Source organism: Henckelia pumila, chromosome 3, assembly GCF_033568475.1.
Source record: "Henckelia pumila isolate YLH828 chromosome 3, ASM3356847v2, whole genome shotgun sequence".
Classification (NCBI taxonomy): domain Eukaryota; kingdom Viridiplantae; phylum Streptophyta; class Magnoliopsida; order Lamiales; family Gesneriaceae; genus Henckelia; species Henckelia pumila.
Genome location: NC_133122.1, coordinates 22,796,341 through 22,806,551, shown reverse-complemented (window position 1 = coordinate 22,806,551; position 10,211 = coordinate 22,796,341). Strand labels below are relative to the sequence as shown.

Sequence of the window (10,211 nt, the reverse complement as noted above, 5' to 3'; positions counted from 1 at the left end):
ATACCGATATGCCGACGAACTTTTGATTTGAAGTGTTTTGCTATCTTGTGTTCAAGATGTTATTGAGTTGCATCTTAGCTGATGATTCCTTGGTTGTATGCTATGATTTCAGTGTATAAACAGGACACATCAAGCTTGAGAACGACGACTTCAAACCGGTAGAGAGTTGAAGCAAGGTTTGAAGCTATTCTACAATAGAGTTGTATGGTTTTGAGCAGATTTTGACCTTAGTTTATTGTACAGTTTTGGACAGTTTGAAGACATCATACACATCACATTTGAAAAGTAAAAGTGGACTACTACTTGAATGGGATTATAACTCGAGATGGTTTGTATCGAGTTCCCTAAATCACATACTTATTTGCTTAATTGCTTTTTTATGCTCTTCTATAATTTATTGAATGAGTATTAGATGTTAATGAATGCTCTTGTGATGATATATATTGCATTCATCTTAAAAGACTTATTCTTTGATTTTGAAATGAACGAAAACGTTCGAATAGATGATTTGATGGATTATATATGTATGGCCTGGGTGGTTGACGTAGCCTAGCGTCTGAAATGCATATGTAGTGGCTTCAAAGTCTAGAGAAGTAAGGTAAGTAGCCCCACCTCGATTGGGAGAGTCGGTGGTTAGCTATGATATCTTCTTCTCGGGATCCCAACCGACGAGATAAGAGATGAACCTTGTTTTAAAACATGCATTGTATTTATTTATATATCAGGAGTTTGATATATGTTTTATATGCATGTTTAGTTGCTTTTACTGGGAAATCTATTTTTCATCGGAGTTATCCGGCTATTGTTGTGTTGTATGTGTCATGGCAATAGGCGGGATTGGATCCGGGCAAAAGAGAACTTGAAGAACAAGGGATAAGAAGATTAGCTTGATGATCCGAGTTAAGAGTGTGAGCTGTCAATGATAGTTTTGGGTCCAAACACATGAACATGATATAGCTACTTGTACCAAGACTTGTTGGTGATAAAGTTGTTGTCTTGTTGATGTATATAGGATTTGAGATAATATGTAAATTCTTGAGACAACATGCTGTTGTAGCTTAATGCCTTTCTTATAACAATGAATCTTGTTGTTATGTTAGCCTAACTTGTGATGCTCTTAAGGCTTTGTTATGATTCATTCCTATCAACTTTATCATGTTAAGAATGTATGCTAGCCTATAGTTTGGAATAGGCTTTGTTTAAGTTGATAGTAGATGATAAATGCATGGTAGAACTCATTTTGACAGCAAAGGTTTCTGTTCTTATTTTTCTGGAAAATGCTCTCGCTCGATCGGTAAAATATCACGGATCGAGCGAGGCCATTATTGCAGGGACAGAAGACTTGAAGATTGTGGCTCGCTCGATCGGTGAATTGTTGCGGATCGAGCGAGACCACATTTTGTTCAAACCGAGAGTTTGCGCTGTAGGCTCGCTCGATCGGTAGCTTTTCACCGATCGAGCGAGGTGCTCAATTTTAAATTTTTTTTTTAATTTTGTTTAGACTTTGATTCTTGTCTATTAATTATACTGAGTCGATGAATGAGAGATTAGAACTCGGGTCGTCACAATTAGTGCCAGAGAATATTTACAAAAAAATATCTATTTTATTTCTATTTCTATTTCTCACCAAATATATTTATTTGTACAAAGTAACTCATTCAATTTACATGAATGGTAGTAGTTCTATTAAATTTATTTTTATTGAAAGAAAATAATTTATTGACCTTGGTCGTGGTGGTGGTCACAACAGTGTTGGAAGCACCGTGTTTAATTATTATAAATATGTGAGTTTGAAACGTGAGATTACTATTTTGACCTTTTAGTTGTTCATTGTACATAAGGTTATTTATATTCTTCTCTATGTTAGTTTATAAGAGTCATTAATAATATACTTAATACTGAGCATACCAAAGATCATTTTTCACGTTTTTCCCTTGGCTTCCAATTGCAAGATTTTTGTATAAAGTAATATTTTGTTTATTATAAAATTAATATTATTTTACTTAAACTAATTTTTTTATTAATTAGCATCTATGTATTATAGGAAATATTATTTTATATTATTATAACAATGATATTATTTTACTTAAACTAAAATTCTCTTTATCAAATTTGTCTTTTAATTGTTTCTTATTCTTTCTTAAAAATATTTGCATAAAAATGTTGTGAAATGTTAAAAAAATATTAGTGCCAGAGAATATTTACAAAAAAATTATCTATTTTATTTCTGTTTCTATTTCTATTTCTCACCAAATATATTTATTTGTACAAAGTAACTCATTCAATTTACACGTAATGGAAGTTGTTCTATTAAATTAATTTTTATTGAAAGAAAATAATTTTTTGACCTTGATCGTGGTGGTGGTCACAACAATATTGGAAGCACCGTGTTTAATTATTAGGTTGAATTGACTAAACATGTTTAAAAACAATACCCTAATATGGGACTTTATTTAAGTTTTAATTTTAAAAATTATGTTTTTTAATTAATGTCCCATTGAGTATCCAAATCTCGCAATACTTTTCCACTAATTCACTTGAATAACTTCAATAAATTTCCTTTATTTTTTAGGAAAAGCTGCAATTTTGTCATGTAATTTTGTCACTTTACGATTTTATTTCTCTATGGCGTCAAATTTCACATTTATTTCTATAATTTTTTTACTATAATTTTAATCATTTTTCATTGGAAGTGCTGAGATGACATAGTAAACATCAGCATGACATCATCATTGTATTGGTTCCATGTCAGCTTCTAGTCGGAAAAAAAACTAAATTAAGTTTCAACAACAAAAAAAGATAGCGGAGTACACCAGATATTTGATAACATAGAAGACCACAATTACTAAAAAACAAACGTAAGATCAAAAAATAATTTTTTCTTTTTTTTTACAATGCCTATACAATGAAACTGTGCAATGATATGATGAATTTTAAGTACTCTTTTGTAAATTTTTCTAATTTTTATTTACATTATATAATTTGATTAGTTTTATTTACTTTAAATTTTATTCATAAAAAAGAAATTAACGAGATATTTAAAAATAGATGAAATATTACTATCTAGAACTTAATGTATGAGATAATTTTTATAATAAATCTAAATTATAGAGATAATTTGTTAGCATTATTAGAGATTAATTTTTTACTTTTGATTATTTCATCTTAAAAAAACAAATAGATTATTTAGGGTATTACTTTATAAATATATGTTTTAGTGCACTTATTTATTCGATTCATAACATGTTCAATGGTATACAAAATTAACTATATAAAATATATAATATGTCCTCTCTATGTTAGCTTAGAAGAGTCATTAATAATATACTTAATACTAGGTATCCCAAAGATCATTTTTCATGTTTTTTCCTTGACTTTCAATTGCAATATTTTTGTATAAAGTAATATTATGTTTAATTATTTTTTTATTTAATAATAATAATTTTTTTCCATTCTATTTCTAATGTTAAATGTTAAAAAACTTAATTGTTTTTTAAATTATTTTTTATTTAATAATCATAATTCCTTTTCATTCTATTTCTGATGTTAAATATTAGAAAACTTAATTAATTTTTAATTAATTTCCATCTATCTATTATAGAAAAAAGTATTGTATACTATTATAAAAATGATATTATTTTACTTAAACTATTTTTTTATTAATTGTCATATAAATATTATAGCAAAAATAATTGTATACTATTATAACAATGATATTATTTTACTTAATTAAACTAAATTTTTTTTATCAAATATTTATTTTAATTGTTTCTTATTCTTTCTAAAAAATATTTGCATAAAAATGTTGTGAAATGTTTAAAAAAATATTAGTGCCAAAGAATATTTACAAAAAAAAATCTATTTTATTTCTATTTCTATTTCTCACCAAACATATTTATTTGTACAAAGTAACTCATTCATAAGTTTACACGTAATGATAGTAGTTCTATTAAATTAATTTTTATTGCAAGAAAAAAATTTATTGACATTGGTCGTGCTGGTGGTCACAACAATGTTGGAAGCACCGTGTTTAATTATTTGGTTGAATTGAATAAACATGTTAAAAGAATACCATAATATGGGACTTTATTTAATTTTTAGTTTTAAAAATTATGTTTTTAATTAATGTCTGTTGGAACTTTCAAGGTGTTAATATCTATGAAACTATTCGTTCAAAAAGTCATCAAACTGAATTCTGCAATTGACATCAAGAAAAAAAAAGACAAGATATAAACCGATGAGTTAAACTGAGACATCAACTATGTTGACCATTGACCAATGCAAAAGAGATTACTGCACTCAGTTGAGGAAGAATCGATCTTAATCAATCATCGAAGCAGTTGAGCAGAGTTCACCTAAAAGTATATATGAAGACAACTCGATTCAGTTTAGCAGAGATAAATTGAATCAGTTGGGATTAACTAAAACCTAAGCCGATCAAAATCTGTGTAAGTTAATCCAAATCAAACGGACTCTTGTGGATAAAGTTTTTTCGTACCAGACAAAAGCACCGAAAGAAGAAATACATCAATGTACGATGTTGCTAGAGAATGTCGTGTAAAAGACAAGCTAACAACAAAATGATTTGAATACAAAATAGAGCCTTTATCTGTTGGAATATAAATACCCATCCTCGGGAAATTTCATAGACATCCATCATCTTGAAAAATTACTCGCAAATATACTCTCACTATAAAAGGTAAACTGAACACATTCAGTTTACACATACACAATCAGTCGAGGAAATAAACGCTTACTGAAGATAATACTCAAGAAAGCCGAAGAACACTAGCAAACTTCTGTGATTAGAAGATCAATCAAGTGCTAGGTGTTGTGTTGCAAACATTACTATATCATTGTGATCAATTAAGGTGCTGCAGACCTTGTTGTAACAAGGAGAAGTCGTGAACTGTGTCCTTGAAGTATTTCTAAGAGTTCTGAGATAGGTAGTGTGTGTAAGTCTTGGTCTTGGAGTCGGCTGTTGCAAGTTGATTGTAATAGTCAAAGTCTTCTAGAGTGAATCCTTCCGAGGTGGTAGAAAGGGTAGCCTAGCAGTTGTTGAAATCTCCAAAAATCCATAAACAAACTTTAGCGTTCTTACTTTCAGTTCATCATCACGTACAGTCCATAACAAGTTCAATCTGCTAATCGACATCATTCCGTACTTACCTAAGTTGGTTGATTAATATAAACACACGAGAAGAATATAGTTTAGTTGATCAACTTCAACTGAGCTCATCTTGAAAGATTTCGGGGTCAACTGCTATAAGTCACAAACACTATCAGTCTAGCAAGCTCACCCCCCCCCCCCCCCCCTAAACCAATCCTATCAATGTCTCATTTAGTATGCAAAGCTACTTTTCCACAAGTTCACTTGAAAAAATTCAATAAATGTCTTTTATTTTTTAGGAAAAAACTACAATTTTGTCATGTAATTTTGTCACATTGCGATTTTGTCCCTCATGCTGTCAAATTTCACATTCATATCTATAACTTTTTTATTTTTCTTATAATTTTAGTCATTTTTCATTGGGAGTAGTGCTGAGGTGACACAGTAAACATCAGCATGACATCATCATAATTGTATTGTTGTCAGCTTCCAGTCGGAAAAAAAACTAAAATTTCAAAAAAAAAAAAAGATAACACACTACACCAGATATTTGATAATATAGAAGACCAAAATTACAAAAAAACAAACATAAGATCAAAAAATAATTTTCTCTCGTTTTTTACAGTGCCTATACAATGAAACTGAGCACTGAGGAGATGAATTTTAAGTACTCTTTTGTAAATTTTTCTAATTTTTATTTATATTATATAATTTGATTAATTTTATTTAGTTTCAATTTTATTCATAAAAAGCAATTAACCAGACAAATAAAAATAGATGAAATATTACTATCTAGAACTTAATGTATGAGATATTTTTTATAATAAATATGAATTATAAAGACAATTTATTAGCATTATTATAGATTAAATTTTTACTTATGATTATTTCATCTTTAAAAAAACACATATATATTATTTAGTGTATTATCTTTTATTAATATATGTTTTAGTACACTTATTTATTCGACATATCATGTTCAATGAAAATTAATATTCGTCAATATTAATTTATAAAAAAAATCTTTTTATACAAAATTAACTATATAGAATATATAATTCTAAAACACAAATAGAGAAAGTCTATAAGAGGTTATAAATTTAGCACAAACATAAATAATATTGAATTCAACAACATTTAGTAGTTTTATTTTAACATTTATATGAACATATTTCATAATCATGTTTTCATATGATAGTCACTCACGTACAGCGCACGCACACCAATATATTATATATTACTATTTATTAAGTTTAAGCACAACCTAAAAACTACTGATGTCTTGGCCTGTTTTTGAATTTTCCAAAATTGCCCCGTACCCCCACGTTTGTTTAAGTGTTTCACGTTTCTCACTCTCAATAATCTCTCATTTCTCTAACTGCTTCACGTTTCTCTTTCTCGGATCTCTCTGTCGCTCTCCTTTAACTGCTTCACGTTTCACGGTTTCCAAACTCACCCCACACTCGGATCGATTCCGAATCTTTAACAAAGGGTAAGCTTAATTATCTTCCTCTCAATCTCTCTGGTTGTTGGTTTGGATTTTCGAATTTGCATTAATATATTCCTCAATCTCACTGATTGTTGTTGTTTGGATTTTAGAATTTGTATATATTTGCTTTTTTTGACGCTAGGCTTAATTTGTTGGCCTCTTGATTCGGAGTCTTGACACTCTACGTCCTCGCACGCCAGGTTTTTCCTTCTACCCATTCTCAATATTCAAAAGTTTTTGTATTATTTCTGCCAAATCATCCAGATTGATGAAGGAGAATAAATTTATCACTGAATAAATTTTTTCAAACTTTTCTAAGTGGGATTACTTTTCTCCCGAGTTCATTGTGGCCCAGTTGTCAATTCTTTGCATTTCTTGCTGATATCGTTTCGTATCTGATGGATTTTCATTTTCTTTTTATTATTAAACAAAAACGTTTTACGGGTTCTTGGAATTTTCCCCCTATTTGGGTGTTGAGAACGATTCGAATAACAAGTTCTCAATATTTGATTATTTGTGAGTAATATGATGGATTTTTGGATGTTCAACATCTAAAGCGAAAATTACACTTGCGCTCTGGACAACTGCAGGGAGTTTTGCTGAAACGGAGCATGGGGAAGTGACATTTCCAAAGATAAGCACCACAATACTGGTGAAGCCGTGAAGATTTACCGATCTCAAGTTTTTCCTTAATTCCTACCAGTATAATCTATTAATTAGATAAATTTGATTTTAAAGGAAATCTATTAATTAGATAAATTTGATTTTAAAGGAAATCCATTTGATCGTTTTTTTCTCATCAATGTGGTGATTGCTTTCTTGTGGCCCTCTTTTATTTGGATCTTTCTTGCAATTAAAATTTATGCATAAAAATAACAGACTGCTGGTTTATCTAACGTGTTAGGGCTTCTCCAACCCAACACCAAATTGGCGCCAATTTGGTGTTGGGTTCATTCCTCCAACCCAGCGCTATACTTAGCGCTATGTTGGAGGAATGCTACAGTCACCAAATTTGGTGCAACACTGTAGCAATAGCGTAGGATTTTCTTTTTTTTTTTTTTTAATTTTTTCCTTTTTTTTTGTAATTGTATACGTTTGTTTTTTTTAAAAAATCTTTTTTCTTTTAAATTTTCATATCTTTAAATTTAATATATTTGTTTTAATTTTTAATTTTAGGATATTTTGATTTAAAATTTTAATAATCAGATTATATTTTCAATAAATGTATAATTTTTTTAAAATTTTTTATAGATAATTACATCACTTGTTTATTCTTTTATAATATTATATTAATTAATAACATAATAATAAATTTATAAATTATTGTTTTTATAAATATTTTATGGAATAAATTAGTTAAAAACTTTATTTATGTAATAAATAACTAAATTTATGTTTTTAATTATAAAAAAATAATATTTTAATATAAATATTAATTAAAATTTTACATAGAAAAAATTATGATACATTTTAAATAAACAGTTTTTTTTAAAAAGACTGAAATTATAAAGGCGTCCTACTACGTTTAGTAGGACGCGCATATTAAAAAAAATAAATTAGATTTTTTATGTAAAAATTATTATTTAGATATTAATGATATTTAATTATTATGTTAAAAATATTTGGTGGAATAAATTAGTTGTTGTAAATAAAATAATAGAAAATATTTCGAGAATATTCTTTTTAGTGTAGAGTTTAGAGTGAATGGGTTGGAGATGGTTTTTGTATTTGGTGTAGGAATTACACTATCTTGAAGTTAGTGTTACACCAAGATAGCGTAATGGGTTGGAGATGGTCAGATCAGTAAAAATAAGAGTATTTATAGTTGCAAATTTCAATTGCCATCAACGCTCCTAAAAGGAATTCTATATTATTTGGTTGTGATGGAATTACTTTGTACAACTTTCTTGACAATGCTGAATTGATCTACTTGGATCAAGTGGATGTAGGATCGCATTGATCCGAACCACTATACGCCTTTGTGTCGTCTTCAATTCACACATCACTTATTCGAGAAAACATCAACACTCAATCAAGAACTAAGATCTTTCATATATTAATTCTTGCACTATAAATAAAATATTCAATATTGTAAAATATTCACAACTCAACCAAATATTTTCACATTGATATTTTAAATACAAATATACACATGCAATCCGTAAACTCCTCTGTCAAAGTTCATAGTGGAATATTCTTCTTGCTGTAGACACCCATGGATGTAGGTTCTTCAAAACCGAACCACGTGAGATTCGTGTCTTTCATTTTCTTGTGATTGAATGCTCTGTTTTCTACTATTGCTGAATTCGTTTGATCACTTTCATTCAAATTGAGAACAAAGTGCTTGAAGATTTGCCTATATATGTAGAGGGAAATCTAGTGATTTCTTGAGAAATATATGGCTCTAGATACCATGTAAAACAGTGTCTTTCATATTCTTGCAGCAAATTGTGATTTCTTTGAGTGCGTAAAACACTACATTAATTATCTAGAGTCAAGTCCTCAATAATGGCAATGAAAAAATTCGATCTAGAGAAATTCTCTGTAACAAATGATTCCAGTCTTTGGAGGATCAAAATGAAAGCCCTACTAGTGCACAATGGACTGTCTGATGCAATAAATCAAAAAGTACTATTGGAGTCCACCCTCGAAAAGAAAAGGATGGCAGAAATGGATTCAAAGGCACATTTATTTTGTGGAAAAAACTCGAAAGTTTCTACATGAAGAAGTCGATAGCCAACATGTTATATTTAAAGAAATCATTGTACACGATTCATATGGATGAAGGTAGAAAACATATGGATAAATTCAACAAGATTATTTTTTATCTCAAGAATACTGATATAAAGATCGAGGAAGAGTATTGTGTCATTCTTAGGGGTGAAAAATAATACCGAAATGCCGAAATAACGCATATACCATACCGAAATTTTCGGTATCGGTATCGGTACACGTTTTTGAAAAGTTCGGTATTTCGGTATATACCAAAATACCGAACAACATTCATATTTTTCAAAAAATTAATTAATATACATATAATTAAATATTAATTAATTCGGTATAGACGGTATAAATTTATGGTGAAAAACAAGAGTTTTTTTAAATAATGTCGGTATAGACGGTATTATACCGATATCGTACCAAATTTTGGTATACCAAAATTTTTCGGTAAGAACGGTATGGAATTTATGTTATACCGAAATTTTGGTATACCAAAATTTCGGTATGTTATGCCGATGCGCTAAGTTTGAAAGCAAATTTGTCATCTATCAGTGCTGCCTTGAGAGACATGCCAGCCCGCATCAAAGAAGAACTAGAGCACGATCTCATGGCCAAAGAGTTGGCCAAGCTTGTCGAGTAAGGGAAGACTCGACAATTTCGGCTTGAAGATGGGCCCATTCATACGAAGGGACGTCGAATCTATGTGCCGAAATGGGGGGGATCTGAGAAAAGATTTAATCCGTGAGTGTTACAACACCAAATGGCTGGCCATCCTGGGCAAAATTGCACAAGGGCCTTGTAGAAATCATCATAATTTGGGCCACAAATGAGGGACCAAGTCTAACTATATGTGAAGATATTATTGGTCTATCAACAAGACAAGGTCGTGAC

The 10,211-nt window shown here is 29.5% G+C and overlaps 1 long non-coding RNA gene across 1 annotated transcript; it reads left to right on the top strand.

Moving 5' to 3' along the window:
- Positions 1–6,488: 6,488 nt before the first annotated feature.
- Positions 6,489–7,470, top strand: LOC140893439 (uncharacterized). The gene is made up of 3 exons (XR_012153143.1): positions 6,489–6,602; positions 6,710–6,799; positions 7,190–7,470. It is a non-coding gene; the product is annotated as an uncharacterized lncRNA (long non-coding RNA).
- Positions 7,471–10,211: the final 2,741 nt, after the last annotated feature.